Source organism: Scyliorhinus canicula, chromosome 4, assembly GCF_902713615.1.
Source record: "Scyliorhinus canicula chromosome 4, sScyCan1.1, whole genome shotgun sequence".
NCBI lineage: Eukaryota > Metazoa > Chordata > Chondrichthyes > Carcharhiniformes > Scyliorhinidae > Scyliorhinus > Scyliorhinus canicula.
This window is the reverse complement of record NC_052149.1, coordinates 206,117,299-206,139,329: the sequence shown is the minus strand read 5'-3', so window position 1 is coordinate 206,139,329 and position 22,031 is coordinate 206,117,299. Positions and strand designations below refer to the sequence as shown.

Genomic DNA, 22,031 nt, shown 5'->3' with positions numbered 1-22,031 from the left:
CGCTCTTGTGCTCTCTCTCTTAGCTCTTTCAGTTTCTTTTCACTTTTCCTGCATCTCTAGTTCAAGTTTCTTCATTTGTAATTTAATTTTAGCCAATTTAGTTCTTATTTTTGGAAAACTGGGCCCACTGGATCCGTAGTGTATTATCGTCCTTCTTGTGTGTTTACTTTTAAGTTAATAAATATCCTTTATTAATTAACCACAAAACGACTGGAATTTTCCTCCCTAGTTTGCACATATCTTTTCTCACATTATGCAAAATTCTATATATAACCACAAAGAACCGCTACCCTTCTGGGTTTTTGGATACCCTCGCATTTAACATCAGCAGGGCACGTTATACAATTTTTACAATATTGTAGCTTGTAACTCTGCATTAGAGGTGATGTTGAGTGCCTTCACACCTCTGCAAGGCCCCCGCACTCCAAGTTCTTGTGAGGCTAGCACTGTTTATAATTATCCCATATTACTTAAACATAACCTGATAGAATTCTTCATTAGGATCGAAAGTGACAAAGTCCAATCTGAAACAACTCTAAATCTAAGCTAAGGAAAATACATGAGTTATGAGGTGTGACTTGGCTAAAATAGATTGGGCAAGTTCATTAATATGCATGATGATGGATAGGCAATGGCTAATATTTCAAGAATTAATGTGCATTGTAACAGTTATACATTCCTTTCTGACACATTACTTTCTGGGATCCTGAGAGAGGGTGAAGAGGCATCAAAGCATAGAATGTCTAGACCAGTTAAACCGTAAGGGAGTTTGGGAAGATTGGATGGTATTTATTTTAATGCAAATTAAAACATGAGGTTATGATGTAATTGCTGTCAATGGAACTGGGCTGGCAGCTCAACATTCCAAGATACAGGTTCTTCAGGCAAGATAGAGCAGGTAAAAGAGGAGGGGGTGTGACAATTTTGATCAGGGAATCCATTACAGTAGGAAGGAGGAGTGACATCTTAGGTCTTCAACTGAAGCCATATGGGTAGAACTTAAAAACCAAAAAGGAGTAATCACATTTGTAGCCATCTGGGATGGCCACTGACAAAGGAAAGAGGGACACTTGCAAAGACTCAAGGGAAATATGGCCAATACAGAATTCAGGCAAACTCAGAGCCTAAATGTATATTTGCTAATAGAGAACCAGACAGTATCGAAACCCCGAGCCGATTTGCATTCTACTGACCCATTTCCCCAGAACAAAGGACTGGTACTCAGGTATCAGATACAATTCCAGACACATCGGCGCCACTCCCTTCACCCAGGAAGCCCAAACAGCCAAGGTCAATGACCGCTCAGGACACACCCAGCCATCAAGGTATCCATCCCTTTATTGGCCCAAATCGAAGGCAGTAATCAAAGCCTGCCAAATTATTGCGTCCAAAGCTAAGGACCGCTCGAAAGAGCGTGAAACACCAAAGGATAAAGAGAGACACTACCATGTGTTCGATCTCTTTTGGCCCTGGCACACCGGCACTCTTTCCCCCGGCCTATACCTGAAGCCAACTGCAGCACCACGACCTGAAGCAAGTTCATGATCAACGATCGCTACCAGACAGATGAGCCCAGCAGAACTGAAGTTACTTCTCTAGACCCAGCCACTACAGATCCAAACAAAGGCCTTGTTCCTCTGCCAAAGCCAGGTGCCTGAAGTTAAGTACAGGTTGTTGTAGTGTTAGGTATAATTTAGCTTGTAGTGTTTTATGTTGCATGTGTGAGTTAATCTTGTGTGTAAATAAACTATTATTGAACTTGAACTAACTTACTGGTTGTTGGGTCTTTGATCACTATCTGGTTGAACCTTGTGGTGGTATCATCATCTGATACCTGGCGACTCTGAAAAGCAATATCACTCAATATAAAAAGGGCAACATTATTGTTGTTTCCAGTGCAAATTGGCAACACATTGCTGGGAGTGTTCTATAGGCCCCCTGACAATCTGAGAGAAATAAGAGAGAAGATATGTTGGCAGATTTCAGAGGTGTCGAAGTAATAGGTTTGTCATGGTGGGGGAGTTCAACATCCCCAACGTTAACTTGGCTCGTCAAAGTAAATGGTTTAGAGGATGGGAATTCTTAAAATGCATCCAGGCAAACTTGTTAAGCCAGTATGTAAAATGTCCACAAGGGAGGGGGCATCCTGAACTTAGTTTTGGGTAACAAAGACAAGCAAGTGGTTAAATTATCAATGGGGGAGAATTTTGTAGACAATGATCATAACTCCATTAGATTCAAGATTGTTATGGAAGAGGACAAAGATGGGCCTGAAATCAAAGTTCTAAACTGGGGTAAGCCCAGTTTTACATCAGATATGATTTGGCCAGAGTGGACTGGGAGGCACGTTTCGGTAAATCTGTGACAGAACAGTGGGCTGCATCCAAGAAGGAAATAGGAGTGTACAGGGCCAACATGTTCCAATCAAGAAAAAGGGTGAATAAATCCACTTAACTCTGGATATCAAAAGCTTATGGCAGATAGTGAGGGCTCAAAACAGCAGAAACCCCAGGGGCGTATTGATTATGCAAAATTAAACTTGAAAAGGAAATTAGGAGAGTAAAAAGGGGACATGAAAGGATACTGGCAGATGAAATAAAGGAAAATCCTAAATTGTTGTACAAGTATATTAAGGATAAAAGGATAACTAGGGAAAGAGTCCTTTAAGGACCACAGTGGTCATTTGTGCGTGGAGCCGAAGGATGAATGTAGGCTTCTAAATGAATACTTTGTCTTGGTGCTCACCGTGAAAGGGCCAGTGTGGGTATACGAATCAGGGAGAAGGACTATGATAAAATTAAAGAGATTAAAATAGACAGAGAAGAGGTTCTGAGTGGTCTGCCAGGTTTAAAGGTGGACAAATCCCCAGGGCTAGATGAAATGTATCCCTGGCTGTTGGGTGAGGTGAGGGAGGAAATTGCAGGGGCACTGGCAATAATCTTCAATTCCTCGATGGCCACAGGAAAGGTGCTAGAGAACTGGAGAGTAGCCAATATGGTGCCATTATTTCAGAAGGGAGAAACCAGGAAACTACAGGGCCATTCAGTTTCACCTCAGTGGTGGGGAAACTAGTGGAAACAATTCTAAAAGATAAATTAATTTGCATTCAGAGAGGTTGGGATTAATCAAGAACAGTCAGTATGGTTTTACTAAGTAAGTCATGTCCAACCAACTTGATTGAATTTTTTGAAGAGGTGACCAGGTGAGTAGATGAGGGAAATGCATTTGACATAGTCAACTTGGATAAGGTCCCACATGGGAGATTGATGGTGAAGGTAGGATCCCATGAGATCCAAGGAAATGTGGCAAATTGGATCCAGAGTTGGATGAGTGGCAGGAAGCAGTGGGTGGTGGTTAAGGGCTGTTTTTCTGACTGGAGACCTGTGTCCAGTGGGGTCCCATGAGGATCAATGTGGGGGCCCTTGTGTTTGTTGTTCATATAAATGATTTAGATATGAATGTTGGAGGGTTGATCAGCAAGTTCGCAGATGATACGAAAATTGGTAGGATGGTAAATAGTGAGGAGGATAGCCTTAGATTACAGGTGGATATAGATGGGCTGACAAGTGGAAAATGGAATTCAATCCAGAAAAGTGTGATGCACATGGACAGGACTAATAAAGCAAGAGAATACATAATAATAATATATTTATTAGTGTCACAAATAGGCTTACATTAACATTGCAATTGTATGATAAATTGCAGGACCCTGGGAAGCACAGAGGATCAGAAGGACATTGGTGTGTATGTACACTGGTCCCTTAAGGTAGCAGAGCAGGTAGATAAAGTGCTTCCGAAGGCAGAGCAGGTGGATAAAGTGGATCCAAAGGCATATGGTATAATTGGTCAAACTAATTAAGTTAGTTTTTTAGTGGAACTATATAAAACGCTAGTTAGGCCACAGCTAGAGTATTGTGTACAATCCTGGAATTCAAATTATAAGAGGGATGTGATAGAACTTAAAAGGGTGCAGAGGAGATTAACCAGGATATTGCATGGGCTGGAATATTTAGCTCTGAAGAGATTGGATGAACTGGGGTTGTTTCTCTTGGAGCAAAGGAGACTGAATGGGGACCTGATTGAGATGTTTAAAATTATGAGAGATATCCCTCCCCTATAACAGAGAGCCCCCTTCAGCAGAAAGGACTTTAGTGCTTTCAATGTGGTCGAGAGCTGTCAGTCACAGCTAGATGTTTATAAACATTGTGGGTACATTCACAACCGGGTACTTGAGATCTATTCAAGCATGAAGGGAAATTAAATTAACAATACAGCCATCTGGCTATCTGGAAGCTGTCATTCACAGCCCAGTAAAAGCAGTTTCTCATTGGCATGAATAATAAAAGCCTTACAGATCAAAGGACCTGAGGGCGTTTAAATTCTGAGGATGTCGTTTTTACTTTCTAGGAATTTAAAGTTGTTGCTTTTTCTATCTGAGCCAGCAGATATAAGGGATAGGTGAGTTTTAAGCAGTTATTTTCTTTCATGGTTTCTGACTGGACCTACCTCACTTCCAGGCAGCTGTTTCTGTTATGGGGTCTCAGGTGAGGGCCTCTCTTATAGGGTCCCTGGGGGGAGGAAGTCGGTTCACCCTCATGTTGAGGGAGGGAGTGACCCAGCAAATCCCATGGTGGAGATGGGTGTGGAATTGCATTGCTGAATGGAGGGGGGGGTTAGCCGCCCGGTCCTCCCCATCGGACCACCTGCTGAAAATGATGGCCCAACAGCGGGATTCACGAGGGAATCCCTTGCAATCCCACCATTCCTAAATTTACATGGCAAGGGATAGTGAATCATCTCTGGCCACCACACCCAACGTGAGCGCATTTCAGAGGGGATTAATCTTTGGTGGGAGAACATAGTCTGCCAAACTGCACATTATTTCCTCAAATATTAGTGATTGCCTCTGCACCGTCCTGCCTTTTAATGAAGTTATCCAATGAATTAACTAACTTGATAGAGTTTTTCGAGGAGGTCACAAAGATGATTGATGCACTTTGGATATTCTGTTCACAGCATTAGTCACTCTGTAGCCATGGGCTGGATTCTCCGCTCCCCCAGCCCCATGTTTCTCGGTGGTGTGCCATTCGCTGGCGGCGGGATTCTCTGCTCGTGGCTTGTTATTTGGAATTCCGATCAAAGCCCCACGCTACTGCCGGGAAACCCACAGGTGGCAGTGCACTGCCAGGGGGCAAAGAGAATCCTAACCACTGGAGAATTTTGGCCCATGTCTCCGTAATCACAATCATATTATATTGTTCACATCTATTTGTACGATTAATTCATCTATCGTATTTCATATATAGTGGCGCTAACAATTGTACACAAAGACTCAAGAGATGTACAAGAGAGGCTTTATTACAGTGAGATGCTATTCCTCCGGCGGCAGCTGTAGAATGGCATCTCAGTGAAACCTACGAATATTTATACAGCTCCCTGTGGGCGGAGCTAGCCGGCAGGGGCTTACCGGAGAAACCTGTAATACAGGTACGGCCATACATCCCCTACTGCAAGCACACATATATACAGTGGTTGGATTACCACATAAATCTTACTGTGAACGTTATATGCATTCAGAAACAGTGCCTTTAGACTTCTCCTTTTCAAATTTTTATACATTTTGTACAATGACCCTAATTGCTGCTAACCCTGTTTCCTCTGTCTTCAACTTTCATTTTCTTCTTTTCTGTCTTTCATTTCTACCTCCCTCCAGACACGTATTCTCCCACTCCTGATCTCGCTAACACGTGGCACTGGGAGTAATCCTGATTTTAGTACCTTGTTGATCAGACCTGCTTCTGAATTTATTTCTCTTGCATTCTGTTTATCTCCACTCTTGGGTCCAGTGCAGTAAAATAGCTATTCTGTAATTTTCCTCAAATCAAAAATGTGGAGTGTTTAAAATGTCTTTTTGCGTTTCAGTGGGACTTGGTGTGTGGCAATGCCTGGAAAGGGCCATTTTCCATGTCAGTGTACTTCATAGGAGTGCTGATTGGTTGCTTTTTGGCTGGGCAATTATCAGACAGGTGAGCTATTTCTTCAGTAAACTCTGCCAGAATCAGTCTTCAGATCAGGTTTTAACCCCCCAGCATCTGACAGAAGCAGGACAAGTGGGAAAGGGGCATTGTTAAAGCGGGGACTAAACCTCACCACCTGCTGCAACAACGTCTATTTAACTTGTTTCTAGGCATGTGAGCTACTTGTTGTAGCTAGATAGGGTCCTCATAAATATTCAGAAATCTGGGTATGACGCTGTCAGTCGAACCTTGGATCATGCAAATTGTGTAATACACTGGCCTCACTGGCCAAAGCATTTTCCAGCTGGATCCATGGCCAGAAGAAATGTGGCAAATAATTTAGCAGATGCACTTCTCCAGGTCCCACAAGGGAACTTGGTCTTCCCTGTCTTAGATCTGCTCCTCCCCTCTCTCTTTCATGACCTACGTCAATATTGTCTGAGGTTCCCGTTGCTGGGTTCCCACTGTCTGAAATCTCACTTCCACCAGCCGACTTCCTTGTCTTTCCCCCTGCAATCTGGCGAGGCTCTGTCCTGGCTTTTTGATGCCACAACCAATCAATTAAAATCCATGAATCACGCTGAGGCCATGCAAGCTTATCACTCACCCTAAATTTGATCTCTTTCTCCATCCCCATCTCACATAATAATTTGTGACTCTACTGTTTAATTATTGCCTACTGATTTTGTAATACTGTGCTGGGAAACAAATATAAAGAATGGATGGAATGGCTTGAGAGACAGAGATGAAAATGATAATATTCTCCATCGGATGGGCGGCACGGTAGCATAGTGGTTAGCACAATTGCTTCACAGCTCCAGGGTCCCAGGTTCGACTCCTGGCTTGGGTCACTGTCTCTGCGGAGTCTGCACATTCTTCCCGTGTGTGCGTGGGCTTCCTCTGGGTGCTCCGGTTTCCTCCCACAGTCCAAAGATGTGCAGGTTAGGTGGATTGGCCATGACAAATTGCCCTTAGTGTCCAAAAGGTCAGGTGGGGTTACTGGGATGGGGTGGAGGAGTGGGCTCAGGTAGGGTGCCCTTTCCAAGGGCCGGTGCAGACTCGATGGGTCGAATGGCCTCCATCTGCACTGTAAATTCTATATCTATGATTCTATGTATTAAACTGTGTCACTGCCTATCATTATTTCAAATCTGATGAACACATTCATGGGTTAGTAAAAAAAGATCTTGCGGGTTAAAATCACTTTGATTATCAGACTGCAATCATATGTGCTCGTCTCCTGTGATCTACTAAACATGAGAACCCTTTCATTTCCAACACAAAGGGCGCGATTCTCCGCATCCGTGGAAAATCGCGAAGTTGGCCGTGAAAACGGCCGAGTTTTGCGACTGCCCGACACAACCCATTTCCCGAGGTATTCACGTCCGGGAAATGGGCTAGGAACGGGGCCGCGTCAATCACGTGCGCGACGACGCCGGAACGCGGCGACGCTACGAACACGCCCACGTGACGCCGCCCGACGCCGTAAAAAGGCGCGGGCGAGCACGGAAACTGTAGGCCAAGATGTCGGAGCTGAGGAGAGCAGCCCCGCGATTTGTGGAGGCTGATGTGGAGATGCTGCTCGATTCCATCGAGCAGAGGAGGGGCATCATCTGCCCGCGTAGAGGGCATCGCCACCCTGCCAGCGCGGTGCGCCAGGCCTGGCGTGAGGTTGCTGCTGCCGTAAGTGCTGGGGGCAGACCCCTCGTTCAGCTGACCAGTGTCGGAAGAAGATGCACGACCTCACCAGGGCTGTCAGGGTAAGTGCCAAGAGGGTGCCCCCGAGTCACAACCATCCCTCCCCCCCCTTTACTTAATCACCCACCTCCCCCCCTGGCACGGGGGGTGGAGGGGGATTGTGGCAGAGTGAGTTGAGGGTGGTTCACAAAGTTGTCAAAGACCCAGCGCTCTGGCCCCCATGGAGAGATGCAATCGTCTTATTACAACTTGACCCACAAACTGTACCAGTATCTGAACGGACTGCTGATACCTGCCATATTGTAATAATCTACCTATGCCCCCTCCCCCAACAGGACAAGACCGCTCACAACACCCGTGATCGTAACAAGATGGGAGGGGGTTCGCCCATCCTGCAGCCCCTCACCACTTTTGAGCAGAGGGCCCTGGACCTTGTTGGCGGATCTGCTACTCGGGAGATCGCGCAATGCGAGGTTGGCGGATCTGCAACAAGTGAGACAACCCTGCATGACAAACACCCCCCCTCCCCCATCCTCTGTCCCTTTACACACCCTGCCCACTGGGATACCTCCCCCATCCTCTGTCCCTTCACACACCCTGCCCACTTGGATACCTCCCCCATCCTCTGTCCCTTCACACACCCTGCCCACTTGGACTACCTCCCCCATCCTCTGTCCCATTACACACCCTGCCCACTGGGATACCTCCCCCATCCTCTGTCCATTCACACACCCTGCCCACTGGGATACCTCCCCCATCCTCTGTCCCTTCACACACCCTGCCCACTTGGACACCTCCCCCATCCTCTGTCCCTTCACACACCCTGCCCACTTGGACACCTCCCCCTCCTCTGTCCCATCACACACCCTGCCCACTGGGATATCTCCCCCATCCTCTGTCCCTTCACACTCTGCCCACTGGGACCGTCCAGCGCCCGACCGAGCGTCTCTAAATAACCCGTTTCATTCTCTTCCCTAGGACGTGATGCCGAACGACCAGGGCCGTCTGGCTCCAGACGGACACAGGCATCTGCCCCCAACTCACCCGAGTGCCTGATCAGCGGGGAGTCCCATCCTCCCCAACCGAATCTGTGGAGCAGGACGGCCAGAGGGCGGCGACACCACAAGATAGAGAAATGGCCCGCGAACGCCCTGCGGCCTCTCAGCGGGCCGATGACATCGAGGAGGCGTCCACCCAAGACGACCTCGAGCTTGCGGCACAGCTTTCTCCCACACCATCCACCATCCCAGAGACACTCACCCCGGTTGGCCTATTTAGTGATGAGGCTCCTGAGTCACAGTCTGGGTCGCACATCACAGCTGAGCAGGTACAGCAGGTGGAGGTCGGAGCAGCCGAGGGCCCAGACTGGCGGAGGCCAGGCCCAGCATGCAGCTGGCTCCCAGACGTTTTCAGAGTTCCTGGACTTTCTCAACCCACCCGCACAGCCGATGCATCAAGAAACCCAGGGACACAATGACGGGATGAGAGCTGTCTTCCAGACTCTGCAGACGCTGTTAGAGGAGTCGAACCGCGTCCACGAGCAGGGAGTGGTGCCGCTCATGGCAGAAACCCAGCCCGACACCGCACGGGTGGCATCCGCGGTGGAGGCAATGGGTGATACGGTTTCGGCCATGGGTCAGGTTATGCAAGACGTTGGGCTTCACGTGCACGCGTCATCCTCGGCCCTGGACAGGGTTGCCCTCTCACAGGCAGCAATGCGCCAGAGTTAAAACGACATTGCCGGCGCGCTGCGGGCCTTGGCCGAGTCTCAGCAGGTCATGGCCCAGTCGCAGCAGTCAGTCGCGGAGAGCATCAACCGCCTGACACATGTGCTGGATGGTGTCGTGCACACACAGGTTGAGGTCGCATAGTCCCTGGCGGGAATGTTTAACTCCCTGGACTCCATCTCTGCAAACCTTTGGATCCTGGTGGATACCGTTGCAGGCCTCCAGGACTGGCAGCGCCAGGTGTCGGTGGCGCGTAGGGGCACCTCCCCACTCGCACCTCTGTCCCAAAGTGAGGCCCGGGGGCCACCGGGCTCCCCGAGGGAGGAGGAGGTTTCGGGGCCCGTCCCATTAACTCCATCACGGGACGTCCCGGAATTCTCGGCCTCCCCCCGTCCCATCCCTGGTGCATCAGGTGGGCAGCAGGCAGAGCAGGGTGGCACACGTCACCCGAGATGCCCGCAAAGCAGCCTGGCCCATCAAGGCCGGGTCGCCCCAGGAAACGCGAAGGAGAAACTAGTCGAAGGGGGCGATTTGCAGCAGTCCTCCTCCACTCCTGCTGTATCATCTGGGGAATCACTTAGACGTAGTGGTAGGCCCGTAAGGCAACAAAGATAGGACACTGAGTAAGTTGGCACGGGTGAAGGGCACAGTTTAGTTGTAGGGGCTAGGGCACATGTAAATGTTTGTTCACATTAAACAAACTGTTCCACCTTACTTGTAATACCGTGTGATTGTTCCACAGCCACAGGATTCGTGATGGTGACCGAGTGTCGCTGGGGTTGACGAGCGGTGAAACTTTGGTGCCGGGTGTGCAGTCCCTACCCCCCCCCCCACCCCTCCCTACAGCTAGCCCACGCGGGCCGTGATAGAGTGTCCGTGACGATCTCAGCCACCAAGGTGGATGGTTCAGCTATTGCCATGGGTCAGACTCTCTCTAACGATTCTGAGGTCACAGCTCTTCGCAGAGCGGGCTGTCATCATTCCACATGGCACTGATCACACCCGCTGACACAGCCATCGATGTTGCGCCATACCGTCTGGACCCAGTGGTAAGGGTGATTTCTAAGTGGAGCAGTGTACACTGAGAGGGGGTGGGGAGGCTGTGATGGTGGCAGTTGTGTGTTGACCCTCTACACGACTAGCGATGCAGGTGGTGGTTTGGTGTTCAGCGGGGACGTCACATGTGACGCGTGAACCGTGCTGCCACCAAGGCGTCGCGTGCCCGCCGTCCTCGCCGGGTCCGTCGTGCTGCCTCCTGGACATCACCAGCACCTGGGTCGTGGTCTGCATGCTGCGCCCGCCACTCGCCAGCCTCCTCGTCCTCCTCCTCCTCCTCCTCTGTGCTGGCACCACTGCCACTGGCTTTCTCCCTCCGCCTCCTGCAGCAGGTCATCTCCCCTCTGCATCGCGATGTTGTGCAGCGCACAGCAGACCACAACAATGCGAGCGACCCTGTCGGGCTGGTACTGCAGGGCCCCTCCGGAGCGGTATAGGCACCTGAATTTCATCTTCAGGAGGCCAAGGCAGCGCTCCACCATACCCCTGGTTGCTGCATGGGCCTTGTTGTATCGTGTTTCCGCATTGGTCTGAGGCCTCCGTATAGGCGTCATCAGCCACGACCTCAGCGGATAACCCCTGTTGCCTAGCAACCAGCCCCTCAGCCGGGGGGGGACGCCCCTCAAACAGGGATGTATGACTGCGCCAGTATGTAAGAGTCATGCACACTCCCTGGGAACCTTGCACAGACGTTCATGATCCTCATGTGGGGGTCGCATACCACCTGGATATTCATGGAGTATGTCCCCCTTCTGTTTGTGAACACATCCCTGTCCCCTGCAGGTGGGCGCATGGGGACGTGAACACAATCGATTGCCCCCTGCACCATCGGTATCCCGGCCACACTGGCAAATCCACGAGTTTGTGAGTCTTGACTTGCTCGGTCCTCAGGAAAGGTGATGTAGAGGTCCGCGATGGCATAGAGGGCGTCGGTCACATCCCGGATACACCTGTTGACCGATGACTGGGAGATCCCGGAGAGGTCCCCGCTCGGAGACTGGAAGGAGTCGGTCGCATAGAAGTTAAGAGCGACCGTCACCTTGATGGCAACCGGGATCGCGTGTCCTCCCCCGTTCCACGTGGGGCGAGGTGCGCCACGAGGTGACAGATATGTATCACCGTCGCCTACGCAGCCGGAGTCCTCCTACTGCAGGTGATGTCCGTCATTGTTAGGAAAGAGATCCCGGGCACGGTACACCCTCGACCTTGGTCGTCGCCTCTGGTGCCGTGGCTGCACCCTCACTCTCTCCTCCTCCCCCTCCTCCTCCTCCTCCTCCCCCATGCTGCTCGACGACTGGCAACTCCTCGCCCTTCCCTCTGCTGCTGCATCTGGCCCTGCATCACTGCGGGTTGTGGCTGTGGATGCTGCTGCATCTCCAAATGCAGTGCAGCGGCCCCCAACCACTGCGCAGAACATAGCCGTTCTGTTCGCAGACATTGTGCTAACCTACAGAAGGGTGGTGGGGGCAGAGAGAAAACGGACATGTTAGACGGAGGTTAGTCTACACCTCGGCAGCCGCCTGCCACGGATACCTGTGTGTCCCAGTTGGCCTGGTCGGCTGCTGCTGACACAGCGCGGCAGCCTAAACCCCTGGTCACTTTCTGCATCCAACGGGCAGTTAACTACGCTCCTCTTCAACGCTGTGCGTCAGTGGCCTGTGTCCCGTAAGCCACAGGGCAACCAGCGGCGTGTACTCGTGACTGGCACGCCATTGGCATGGTGGCAGACATTTTGTAACCGGGGTTGGACGTGGTCACTCGCTCACTCTCATCCTCCTACCCCCCCCACTCCCACTCCCCCCCCATCCCACTCCCCCCTCCGTCTCCCACACTCCCCCCTCGTCTCCCCCGCTCCCCTCCCGTCTCTCCCCACTCCCCCCTCAGACTCCCCCCTCCGTCTCCCCTCTCCCTCCGTCTCCCCTCTCCCTCCGTCTCCCCCACTCCCCCTCCGTCTCCCCCACTCCCCCCTCAGACTCCCCTCCATCCCCCACCCACCTCCGTCTCCCCACTCCCCCCTCCGTCTCCCCCACTCCCTCCATATCCCCCCTCCGTCTCCCCCACTTCCCCCTCCGTCTCCCCCCTCCGTCTCCCCCACTCCCCAGTCCGTCTCTCCACTCCCCCCCCTCCGTCTCCCCCACTCCCCCCTCCGTCTCCCCACTCCCCCCGCTCTGGACCCCCTCCCGTTCACGGGGATGCCTTCCCCGTTGTTGCCAGATTCCAGCAGTGCGCTGAGCGGTGCGCTGAGCGGTGCGCTCACCTACTCGAAGCTCTCGTCAGCCAGCACGGCTGGTTGATGAACTTGAAAAGCAGGTGTGTTGGCCGGCGTGAAAACAGTGCGTGATGATGTCGGGACTTCGGCCCATTCGGGCCGGAGAATAGCGGGGGGGCCAATAAGTAGCGATTCTGGTCGGGTCGGGGGTGCGTTCGAGGCCTTTTCCAGGAATGCCGACGTGTAGTTTGTGCGGGGTTCGGAGAATAGTGGAAGGGCGTCGGACCAGCGTCGCCGTGAAAATTTGCACGGCCCGCTATTCTCCGAACCGGCGTGAGAGCGGAGAATTGCGCCCAAAGTCTTTTCCAACACAAAGTGAGAGTTCATCTACTTAATGCCTTCCCTTTGAAATTCACCCTGCCACATGACAAAAGAATGAACAGAATTCTCCCAACTCACCGGTGGCGGCTGACATGGTGGGCAGGATTGGAGAGTCTAGCAGCAGGCAAAAAAAAAATCAAACACACCAGCGTAAAAGCAATTCTCTAACACCTGTCTGGCTTTGTTCCCCGATGGCAGTAAGCCGCTGTATAAAGGTGTCAATGACATTTGCATTCATTAAAATCTCATGAATGCTCATTGAAACATTTGCTCGCTGGAATTTCATTGGCCTGAACATCCCCAACATTAATTGGAATAGTCATCCTGTAAAGGATATAAAGGGAGCAGATTTCTTCAAATGTATTCATGAGGAATTTTTATGTCAATTTGTGGAAGGTCCAACAAGGGACAGTGCAGTGCTGGATCTAATTCTGAGGAACAAAGCCATACAAGTGTGGCAGTGGGGAGCATTTTAGTGACAGCGACCACACCACAGTATGATTTAAGTTGATTATGGAAAAGAAAAAAGATGGTCTGCAAACAACGGTGTTGGCGTGGGGATGGCACATTTTATTAGAATAAGATAGGATCTGGCCAAAGTAGACTGGGAACAGGGGTGGAGCGGGGCATTCAAAATAGAAATGGGGAGAGTACAGGCATAGCATGTTCCCTTCAGGATGAAATGTAGGAGCAACAAGCCCAGAGAACCCTGGATGTCTGGGAATCTTCAGAACTACATAAGAAAGAAAAGAGAGGCTTTTTGCTGGTACAAAGGGAGCCAATCAGCAGAGGCCTTAGTGGGGTTTAGAAAGTGCAGAGGGGATCGTAAGACAGCAATTAGGAGAGCAAAGACGGAGCATGAAAAGGCACTGGCGAGTAGGATGAGAGCAAATCCCAAATAATCTATGCTGCTCTTGTATTTGCTTTGTTTAGCCCCTTGTTCCACGCTGTAACCAATCACTGTTTGTCAATGTACTATTTGTCAATGCACTCTGTTGATTATTCTCTTTGTCTACTATGTATGTACTGTGTACGTTCCCTCGGCCACAGAAAAATACTTTTCACTGTACTTCGGTACATGTGACAATAAATCAAATCATAATCAAATCAAAGTATATTAAGGGGAAGAGGTTAACCAGGGAAAGAGTTGGGGCCCATCAGGGACCATGCAGGCAATCCGTGCGTGGAACCTGCAGACATTGGTAGGGTGTTAAAAGAGTACTTCACATCTGTCTTCACTTGGGTGAAGGAGGATATAGGTACAGAATTCAGGAAGAGTGACAGTGAGGTTTTTGAACAGTTAGACATTGAGAGTGAGGAGGAATTGGAGGTTTTGGCAAGCTTAAAAGTGGGTGAATACACCAGGTCCAAGTGAATTGTATCCCAGGCTGCTGTGGGAGACAAGGGTAGAAATTACAGGGACGCTGACACAATTCTTTTACTCCTTACTCACCACAGGGGAGGCGCTAGAGAATTGGAGAACACTAATGTGGTTCCACTTTTCAAGAAGAAGGGTGGCAAAGATAAACTAGAGAATGACAGACCAGTGAGTTTCGCATCAATAGCAGGGGGAAACTATTGCGGAAAATACTGAAGGAGAAAATTAAGCTCCGCTTGGAGAGGTAATGTTTGATCAGGGATCAGCAGTGTGGCTTTGTCATGTCCAAAGAATTTTGTTGAGTGTTTTGAGGACGTGACTGGGTGGGTAGATGAGGGTTGTGCAGTTGATGCAGTTTGTATGGATTTCAGCAAAGCACTGACAAGGTCCCACATGGGAGATTGATAAAGAAGGTAAAGGCACATGGGATCTTGGGTAACTTGGCAAGTTGTAGGAGACAGGGGGTGGCTGTAGAAGGCTGGTTGTATAACTAGAGGCCTGTGTCCAGCAGTGCACCACAGGAATCAGTGATAGCACCCTTATTATCGTGATATATATAAACAATTGAGGTGAGGATGTGGCGGGGAGGAGGGGGAGGGGTAATAAGTAAGCTTGCAGATGAAACAAAGATTGGCAGCATGATTAATAGTGAGGAAGAAGTTCCCCTCAGTTGAAGGGTCAACAAAGAGGGGGCATAATTTTAAGGTGAGGGGCAGGAGGTCCAGAGCGAATTTGAGGAAAACATTTTTCATCCCGAGGGTGGTGGGAGTCTGGAATGCACTGCCTGGGAAGCTAGCAGAGGTGGGAAACTTCCAACATTTAAAAAGTACATGGATGAGCACTTGAAACATCACCTTCAAGGTTATGGGGCAAGTGCTGGAAAGTGGGATTAGTGTAGAATTTGTGTAGTTTTGTTGGTCAGAATTGATGGGCTGAACGGCTTTTTCTTTAATGTATGACTGCGTGAAACCCAGTTGAAAATGCATGGTACGCATGAGTTGGACCTCAGTTCGCTTAAGAATGTGAGGTGAGCGTAACATACATAGCCTAGCTGTCATAGCGCTGTTGTAATGAACGCCACACTGCTCAGGCTGTAGGGTTGATCTGCTCCTACTCTTTGCTGAAGTTGTCCAGAAATACAACTGTGTTATGACACTGACCAGTGCTGCAGCTGGTGTTGGGGAGTACAGGGGTCTTTTCCTCCCAATGGCTGACATATCTGTCCACAAAGACATTATTATGCAATGGTACTCAGACAGAAGTGCACTTTCAGAAATGATCATTTCAACCAGGGGTTTGAGGGGAGGATAGGAACAAAGAACAAAGACAAGTACAGCACAAGAACAGGCCCTTCAACCCTCCATGCATGTGCCAACCATGATGCCCAAACTAAAAAACCTTCTGCCCTTGCTCCCTCTATTTCCTCTCTATTCATGTTGCCAGTGTGCCTGCTTCCACCACGTCCTCTGACAGCGCGATCCACCACTCTCTGTGTAAACCTAACCCCGCACATCTCCCTTAAACTTTCCCTATCTCACCTTGAACCTGTGCCCCTTTGTAATTGATACTTCCACGCTTGGAAAAAAATCTCTGACTATCCACCCTGTCTACGCCTCTCATAATTTTGTAGACCTCTTATCAGGTCTCCCCTCAGGCTCCGTCCTTCCAGCAAAAACAATCCTCAACCTCTCATCATAGCCAACACCATAGGCAACATCCTGGTGAACCTACTTTGCACTCTCTCCAAAGCTTCCATGTCCTTCTGATAATGTGGAGATCAGTACTGCATGAAATGCAGCCTAACCAAGGTTTTGTATAGCTGGAACATGATTTCCCAATTCCTGTACTCAGTGCCCTGGCTGATGAAGGCAAGCATGCCATGAGCCTTCTTAATCACCTTGGCCACCTGTGTTGCCACATTTAGGGAAATGTGGACCTGCACTCCCAAATCCCTCTGTATGTTAATGTCCCTAAGGGTTCAGCAATTTACAGTATAATTCATACCTAGACTTGATCCTCCAAAATGCATCACCTCACATTTATCTGGATTAAACTCCACCTGCCAAGTCTCTAATCTATCTACACCCTGTTGTATCCTCTGACAATCCTCGGCACTATCGGCAACTCCGTCAATCTTCGTGCCATCCGCAAACTTACTAATCAGACCACCCACATTTTCTTCCAAATGATTTATATATAGGGGCTGGTTTAGCTCACAAAGCTAAATTGCTGGCTTTTAAAGCAGACTAAGCAGGCCAGCAGCACGGTTCGATTCCCGTACCAGCCTCCCCGGACAGGCGCCGGAATGTGGCGACTAGGGGCTTTTCACAGTAACTTCATTGAAGCCTACTCGTGACAATAAGCGATTTTAATTTCATTTCATTTTCATACTACAAACAACAGTGGGCCCAGCACCGATCTCTGGGGAACACCACTAGCTACAAATCTCCATTCTGAAAAACACCCTTCCACCGCTACACTTTGTCTTCTAGAACCAAGCCAGTTCTGTATCCAACTTGCCAATCCACTCTGAATCCCATGTGACTTTAGTTTTTGTACCAGTCTGTCATGTGGGACCTTGCCAAACGCCTTACTAAAATTCATATAAACCACATCCACAGACCTACCCTCATCAATTTTCTTTGTCACCTCTTCAAAAACTCAGTCAAGTTGGTGAGACATGTCCTTCCCCGTACAAAACCATGCTGCTGTCACTAACTAGTCCATTTTCCTAAAAATGTGCATACACCCTGTTCCTCAATATCTTTTCCAAAAGCTTCCCTACCATTGATGTCAGGCTCACTGGCCCATAATTTGTTGCATTATCCCTGCTTCCCTCTGAAGGGACCAACATTGGCTATTCCCCAGTCCTCTGGAACCTCGCCTGGGTCAAAGAGGATGTAAAGATATCTGTTAAGGCCCAGCTATTTCTCCCCTTGCCTCCCACAGTAACCTGGGATAGATCCCATCCAGCTCCGGGGACTTGTCTACCTTAATGCAATTTAGGATACACAGCACTTCCTCCTTTGATATATTGATGTTCTCAAGAGCATTCATACACCTAACTTTGACCTCTGTCATGTCCTTCTCCCTGTTGAATACCGATACAATAAAATACTCAAGGATTTCACCCACTTCCTGTGGTTCCATACATAACCTTCCTCCGTTGTCCTTGAGTGGGTCTACTTTTTCTCTTGCAAACTTCTTGCTCCTAATAAATGCATAAAAAGCCTTGGGATTCTCCTTGACCACGTTAGCTGAAGATATTTCATTGCCCCTTTTAGCCCTCCTAATTCCACGTTGAAGTTCCTTCCGACTTTCATTGTACACTTCCACGGCTTCGTCAGTTTCTAGATGCCTAGACCTATCGTATTCTTCCTTCTTCCTTTTGACTAAGAATACAAATTCCCTTGTCATCCATGGTTCCTGAATCCTGCCATTTCTTTCCTTAATTTTTGCGGGGTCATGCCTGCCCTGCACTTCAATCAACTGGCCTTTAAAGGTCTCCAACATGTCAGTCGTGGATTTGTCCTCAAATAGCTGCTTCCAATCAACATTCTCCAGTTCCTGTCTAATTTGTAATTGGCCCTCGCCCAATTAAGCACCCTCCAAATGTGCCCATGTAACTAGGGGTGGGGTGTGAAAAACTAACCCTGTACATTCCCCAGGACAAAGGGGAAGGAAGACTGTGAAAGGGGGTGAGGAGGGCTGTGCAAGGGAGACAGGGGGCATGCTAGGAGGCAGGGACCAAGGTGGTGGAGAACAATGAGGAACAATGGGATGTAGAGTGTAGACCAAGGGGTGGGAAGCTGGAGCCAAAAAGTGTATATGAAACACTGACAGACTAAGGGAAGTAGATTGCACGCAGTCTAGGAAGGGGAGTGCGTTGTTAGTGAAGTGCATGAAGGATGGGCCGCACACCGAATCAGAAGATGGTCGGAATAGTGTTTTGAGAGGGAACATAGTAGTCCTTAATCTTCATGGCAATGGGGAACATTCAAGTCCTTGGTTTGTGGCTTGCAGTCAGGAATCGAGACCACAAATACTCCTGTGGTGATGTGGCAAGGCGTCAGATTACAGGCTGTCCAGGGCTATGTGATCATTATAGTCAACAGTCAGAGATAGGAGACAGCCCAGGGGTGCAGAAGGCATGCATCAGGAGGAATCATTGGGAGCACGGTATACTCCACCTGCAGGGTAGAGCAAGGGTGCTCCAGAGGAGAAAAGCACAGCTTGGTCCACAGGTCTTCCTCAAAGTCCCTGCCCCTGGGCTTTGCTGTCTCTCTGTACTGGGCTACAGATGGAATGGTGATGGTAATCAGAAACATCTAAAGTCTTTAGATTGGAAAACACATAATAAAGGGGGGGGGGGTTATGTGAAGGTCTCTTGAAGGTGGGGGATATTTACATTGATAGATGACTGTGCAGACAGCCTTGGGATGGGATGGAAAAAGAGACCAGATAGCGAACTGCAGGATGAAAGCTCATCGGAAGATGAAGATCTGGAAGCTCAGGAACCTCAGGAGGCTGCTGCGGGTTCTTATGTGCACAGTGATGCCATTGAGAAAAGAAGATGCAAGAGGTATGCCTGTGATACTTTAATTGATGACAGGTTCCTGAAAGAGAAAGTTATGTGAGGGCATATGACCACATCTCTCCTGGCCCTCAATGTCACTCCCTTTTATCTTGGGGGATGTCCTCCCATCCTCCCACTCAACGAGAATGAAACCTGCTTTCACACTTCCGCCTTCTGGCTTCAACAACTGCCAGTCCATGATCTCTGCTTTGGTTCCCGGCGTCCTGTGAATGCCCCTCACTCTGGGAACTGAGGGTTCAATGAAGAGCAAGACCACTACAAAGACTGGAAGCTTTTGCTGCCATCTAATGGTGAAAACATTTCTGCGACTGTGCTGGGGAGCTGCCTGGGGATATCCTCCTCTGTGCTTGTCTTCTACCACTACTACTGAGGAGGCACAATTGTTGTGAGAATATCAATGCTGAACCCTCACTCACTGGTGTTCCTTGAGGAAGAAGGGTTAGTAAAGCTGACTTAACACACTTCAAATAAAGATTTAAACACATCTCACTGACATCACACAAGGGTGCAGAGAACAGTTTAACTGCGGTTGACATCACAGGAATGTTAATCTCACAGTGGGACACTATCACTGAATGGGAAGATGGCTAAATGTCAACAACATTAGAGGATTCCAATGTACAAATTCGCAATGCCCTCAGTTGAATAAAACATTCACATAACCATCAAATGTATTCATAAATGAGTAATTTTTTTACAGTGGTAACACGGCCGTGGCCAAAAGTGACATCAACATTTCTTACTTTCCTAACCCTGCCACTATGACTTGATGCAGTGCCAAAATCTGCTCTGTCCTAATATCTATGATAACATTGGCAGACATCCTCTGGTGGCCTGAGGCCTGGAGGGTTCTGTGATAAGGGTCTCCTATTTAGGAGCAGAAGTGCTCTTGGCGGCATGAGCAGCTGGAGCGAATGGGGGTCACATGCAGAGGGAACCCTTGGAGCAAATGGGGCAACAGGCAGAGAGGACGCTTGGGAGTGTCCGGAGAGGAGGCCCCCGGTGAGTGGGAGGACATCCCCCAAGATAAAAGGGAGTGGCACTGAGGGACAGGAGAGATGTGGTCATATGCCCTCACATAAAACTTTACTGTTCCTGGAACCTGCCATCAATTAAAGTATCACAGGCACATCTCCTGCATCTTCTTTTCTCAATGGCATCATTGTGCACATAAGAACCTTCAGCAGCCTCCCGAGATCCCTGAGCCTCCAGATCTTCATGATGCTCACCCTTCTTTGGATGCATGAGGGGCCTACCCAAACTCCTGCAGGAGATGATGCTGGAGGGAGGTCAGGGTGCCTCCTTGCCAAATTGCTTACATCTTGATGGTGTCCACCAGGGTTTATTGTCATAGAGAGCAGGGCAGTGTGCAAATCTGGTAACACCTGTTGGACCACGGTCTCCATTGTAGCTGTGATCATCCAAGGTTGTTGGGAGAGGCTGATCACCCATTCCCACCAGGACCAACCCCTGTCTTCCCCAGCAAGGTTGACTGCTGCCTCCTCGAACTCGGTGAGAGTAATGCCGTCAAACATCCTTACCCCAGTCAGCAATCTTTTGCACTTGGTGTGCGCCATCTTGACCAGTACGAAGACAAATGGAAGGCAGAGGGGGTGATACAGAGGTTGGGTAAGATACATATGTCCTTCGTGTGGTGAGCCCTCCTCAGAAGGACCAGAGGATGGGGTGTGAGCAACATGATTGTTGCGATGGTGGTGATGTGAAAGTCTCCGTGAGAGAATAAATGTTGATATGTGTCCCCCACTAATGGTCGTGTGAGAACTCCGAAGACAGTAGCTATTTGAGTGCATTATGCCATGATGTGAGTTTGAGATTGGAGTCAGCTAAAGGATGACTTAGCCTGATGTACCTCCTCTTCCTGCACTGGAGGCTGGAGATGCGAGATTAGTTTGCTTCCTGGTGCCGTTTCTGTGATACAGGACATGCCTGTGTACCATCACTCCTCTGATCAAGGCCTCAAGGGCCTGGTGGGTGAAATGGAGGACTGCCACCATCCTGAGGTTTTTGGCCTTCTTCCTGTGGCTGGAAGACATCTCTGCAAGTGTGCTGAAGCCAGGTGGACTGGAGAGAGTGAGATGTATGTCTTGGACTGGCCTTTAAATATGGGATCCGGACCTTCAATCCTGTAAACTGACAGTGGGAAGGTGAATTAGCTTCCAACCCGCCACGCCCAACCAGCACCTGTGCATAATTAATGAACTTCCAAGCATAGAATCGGGCACAAGTTCCCACCAGTCCAGTCAGCAGGGTGGGTGCTGCCAAAACCACCCACCACAACACTTGCATCTCTTAATTCTGTCCAATGTATGCACACAAATAATGGATTTGGACTATTTATTAAGGGTAGACAGGATAGTCTCCTTAAAGACAGTCAGTTAGCCTATAATCTTGGAGGTGGGCAAATTGTTAGAAAAAACTCAGATAGCAGTTCATGTTGTCACTTAGAAAGTCACTAAATAAGCAAGGACAGATGGTAGGCATCTGTGAAGGGAAGGTATGTCTGACTAACTTGATTGCATTTTTTTTGTGAGGTCAATAAAAGTTGAGTATTTATGCATACTTTTTTTTTAGCAAGGCTGTTAACAAAGTCACACATGGCACACTGTCAGAAAATCAAAGCATCTGAGAATCAAGAGGAAATGCCTTTGGTTCCAAAATGGCCTTACAGGCAGGATGAAAAAAATCATGGTCATTGGGTGTTTTGTGATTGGAAAGTTGCTTCCAGTAGAGCAGGGTTCAGTACCACACGCTTCCCATGGTATATAATCAATGATTTAGATGGAAGATGTATAATAAAGAAGTTTGCAGATGATACAGAAATTGGCGTTCTGCTTGAAGGGCTCCAGGGCGGCACGGTGGCACAGCGATTAGCATTGCTGTTTCACATCACGGATTCAATTACGGCCTCGGGTGACTGTCTGTGTGGAGTTTGCACTTTCCTCCTGAA

General features: G+C 49.1%; 1 pseudogene; it reads left to right on the top strand.

The window, feature by feature from the left end:
* The window catches only part of LOC119965331, a 101,751-nt pseudogene that overhangs the window by 6,007 nt on the left and 73,713 nt on the right, over window positions 1-22,031 (top strand).